Source organism: Gavialis gangeticus, unplaced genomic scaffold (genome assembly GCF_001723915.1).
Source record: "Gavialis gangeticus isolate Ggan-Ray unplaced genomic scaffold, GavGan_comp1, whole genome shotgun sequence".
Classification (NCBI taxonomy): Eukaryota; Metazoa; Chordata; order Crocodylia; family Gavialidae; genus Gavialis; species Gavialis gangeticus.
This window is the reverse complement of record NW_017729032.1, coordinates 99808644-99812496: the sequence shown is the minus strand read 5'-3', so window position 1 is coordinate 99812496 and position 3853 is coordinate 99808644. Positions and strand designations below refer to the sequence as shown.

General features: G+C 41.0%; 1 long non-coding RNA gene across 1 annotated transcript in view; it reads left to right on the top strand.

Annotated features, from left to right (window-relative positions):
* Positions 1 to 1051, top strand: part of LOC109302574 — a 9167-nt gene extending 8116 nt beyond the window's left edge. Inside the window, exon 3 of the long non-coding RNA XR_002098848.1 lies at positions 957 to 1051. This is a non-coding gene — a long non-coding RNA (uncharacterized LOC109302574). The remainder of the gene's footprint in view (positions 1 to 956) is intronic.
* The last annotated feature ends 2802 nt before the right edge of the window (positions 1052 to 3853 follow it).

Genomic DNA, 3853 nt, shown 5'->3' with positions numbered 1-3853 from the left:
TTTTTTGTCCAAGTTGGACTGGCGTCACGTCGTTTACATCGTTCACCGTGTTACAGTTCCGTTGTTTGTCATCCCAATCAATAAGCTGTTGACCAGTCCTGGGACTATCGAGTGGGTAGCCGCATCTATCCTTCGGGGTAGAAAGCAAGGGCTCACTCGGGAACCCCGTGGACCAACAGACCCCTTCGTTGTTCATATACTGTAACTGAAGCAAGCTTCTCCAGTAGTGTAAGTCAAAAATAAATCTACTTTACTTGAAACCGCACCGAGTCCCATACTGCTCAGACTCCTCGCCGCTAATCCCGCCTGTTCGATCCGATCCGAACCCTTGGCCCACCGTGACCTTGGGGCCACTGTTCCCCGACATTTCCCAATGACTACATTAATGGCTCAGCTTTTGAAGAAGGCCTTGATAGTGTCTGACCTGTGGTGTGATTGTTATATATGCTGGTAAGTTAAAAATATCTAGGTTCAAATTCTTTGTGGAAGAGAGGGGAATAAAACTCAGGTCTACTCATTTCCCAGGTGGGTATCCTAGCCACTCAGCTGTTGGGGGAAGCATCTCACGCCTTACCCATTTTGTTGTCAATGCACATGACAGGTTTGCACGCATATGCTGTCATCCATGCGTAGAGGGCTGTGTGTCCAGGAACAGAGTCCCTCTGGATACTTAAGTGCTGAAAATATCATGTTGATGACCAAAGAAATGGCCACTTAGATGAACAGGGAAGAATAGGATGTCACCCCTACTCTTTCGGATAGGTGACAATTTTCCACCCAAAATTCCCCCACACAAACTGTGCAAGAATATATTACTCTATGCCAAAGTCAAGGCTGACTGATATAGAGTCTATTCATGCTGGTCATTCAACATCTATCTCAACGAGAACCTTTGTTCCCCTTTTTAAAATTTAAGAAGTGTGTGTGCTGTATCTATCATATGTATCTATGCCAAGCTCCCAAGTGAGGTGTTACTCTCTCCTACTTTGGGGGTCTTCAAGATGAGGCTGGACTGATATTTGGCTGAGGTGATATGATCCTGGCACCCATTCCTGCCTGGGGCAGGGGGTCAGAACTGTTTAGGTCCCTTCCGACCCTAAGTACTATGATACTATGATATATTGTTTCCTTTGCCCTATCATATGAATATCTCACCTTGTTAAAAGTATATATATATTTACAACATCTCAGTGAGATGGAGAAATACTATTAACTTCTTTATACAGATGGGGAGCAGAGCCATATTGGTGCTTGGAGTTGCCCATGTAACTGTGGTGAATCAGGAAATTGAACATGGGTTTACCAAATCCAAGTCTAACTTCTTGAACACTCAGTCTCTGTCCTGCCATTTTAGGAACATTTAGATAGAGGCAATTTCCTGTTTATTATGTGTTCATTTGCTCCTCATTTTTTTTTTCCCCATCAAAAATTGAAATTGCCTGCTTGTGACATTACAGTGGGTTGTTGTAGGAATGATTATGATGACACTAAGACAGGATTATGATCTTAGGTGAGTGATAGATGAATTCTTAAGGAGCAAATATATTTTCATGCAAATGCAATATTTTCTTGTCTCTAATAATAAAATGATAGAATAAAAAACAGAAGCTATGTGACACACAGACTAAGTGCTCCTAACTACAGCATTTTTCAAAGTTTTCCAGAAGGCATCAGTTGCTCCTTAAGTAAATTATTTCATACAGTACTCCAATGGGAGTATTACAAAATGCCCCTCTTCTGCCTACAATTAGACTAATCATGTAGCCAAGGTCTTGAGTTTGTGCTGAATTCTTATTCAACAAGAATATCAGTCCCCATCAATTTGCTGCAAGAAATAAGCTACATGAAAGAAATTTGCACACAGTTGCTTACTCTGTAACTCCCCCTTGTCTTTAAGTTTTCTTTTTCCTGAAATATAATATTTTGCCTCCTTTGTTAAATATACAAATCTGTTTGTTTATAAAAATAAATAAAAGGAAGCTGAAAGCCCTCTTTAATAAACAGTGAATCTTAGATTTTAAGAACAATGTATCATATTATTTGGATATTCCCCTGATATAATAATAACCAGTCAGGAAATTAAACCACAGTTTGGGGCAGTTTTAATTGCATATGAAATATATGGTGTTGCTTTTTTTCCTTAATGTTTACACTTGCATTTTGATAAGACCTATAAGAACATCTGATGCATAATTGAGCTCTCCAATATATCTTCTGGTGCTTTACAAGGAAAACAGCCCAAATATTTATAGGAACTTAAAAGAGTATGCTGGAAATCTCCCTTTTCATCTTATTTTACTGAGTTTTGAAGTTGGTAGTCTTCAACATACAGAAGTGATCACTAGACCTTTCTTGTATGAGAAATGGGTTGTTTTTTTCTTTTCCTTTTTGCTTAGTAAACATTTTACATTGTTAGGTATTAGGGACTATTGCCCCACATATATAGTGAGGCATGGTGACAATGAATGTCCCTAACATCTAAAAATATCAACTGTCTAAATTGCAGACTGGAATTCACAAACTCAGGTTCAATACATAGGTTCTCAATGTAATTCAAAGAGATGGTTACAAGCCTATGAATGAGATTCAAAATAAGCAGCAGACTGAGCTGGGGGTGTTGAGCCAGCCACACTGAAACAGTAAAGAGGATTGTATCTGAAATCCCACCTCTCCATAGCTAGGCACAACTCTGGGTAAGGTGTCTATGTGATATTTGGATTCACAACCTGGCATCTCTTGTGAACCTAAGCCATATTTTTTGACATAGGCAACGGGCTCACTCTTTCTTTTTAAAACATTGCTGAAAGAAATGCTCACCATATTATGGTGGCCTAGTGATCAGATCATCCACTCCCACCTTTCAGTGTGGATCTTACTAAGAATGATCCTGAATCAGAGGATCCATTGTAATTATTGCATCTCCCTTCTCCGCAGTAAGTCAAGATAAACCACAATAACTTTACATGGTTTAAATTTTGGTTACCACAAGATAGAGTGGACAGACGATACAGATCTCAAGAATTCAGTTGAATGGTAGTAAAGCCCCCACCCTTAAAAATGGGATAAAAACTCCTTGCCTATAGATTCTGCAGCTCTCCTCAACATCTCTTGCAAGAGTGCCCTGACCATCAGGCTATTGGTTAATGTGGGTGAGGATATTCTCTATCCCACCTATTGAAGCTGGGCAACTATGTAGTCAGGAAGGCAAGTTGCATGGAATTAGAGAGCAAATAACAGAGTAGGACTTAGGAATGCTTCACTAGAGAATCACTGAATAAAATACAGAAACTTTATTGGGAGCAGTAATAAGCCTCCTCTGTTCTAGGTGAATGCCCTCATCACTGGAGCAACATTTCTGCTTCTCATTGTTTCCTCTTTCTTCTGGCCCCATGAATCTTGCAGTTTTTGCTGTACAGGCTCCAACTTCAATTGGAGGGATGAAGAGTTTCCCCCTGATTCCCTTCTTCTCTCCCCTCCCCAGCACCACACAAACTTTGCCTCTTGTCTGGTGGTTAGAGTACCCTGCAAAGGCAAAGGCTATATGGATTTGAACCCTGACCAGTTTAAAAATGATTCAGAATTCAGGACTCCTTCATTTTGGGTCTTAACTACTTGACCAGAGGTGTCAAACTTACCCTATCCCCTTGGCCAGATCCAGACTGTAGACCACCTTGTGGACTGGATGGCGGCAGTGGTGGGGTGAGTGGCAGTGGTGTGGGGGTTAATAAAAACTTCACTTGTCCTTTTTGCCCTGTGGCCTCAATGGGGTTCTGTGCCCCAGATTTTGGTGGCAGGTCCCACCCTTGCTTGCCTCACCCTTAAATTCCCACTCCTTTGGGAGCCCAGTAGGCCC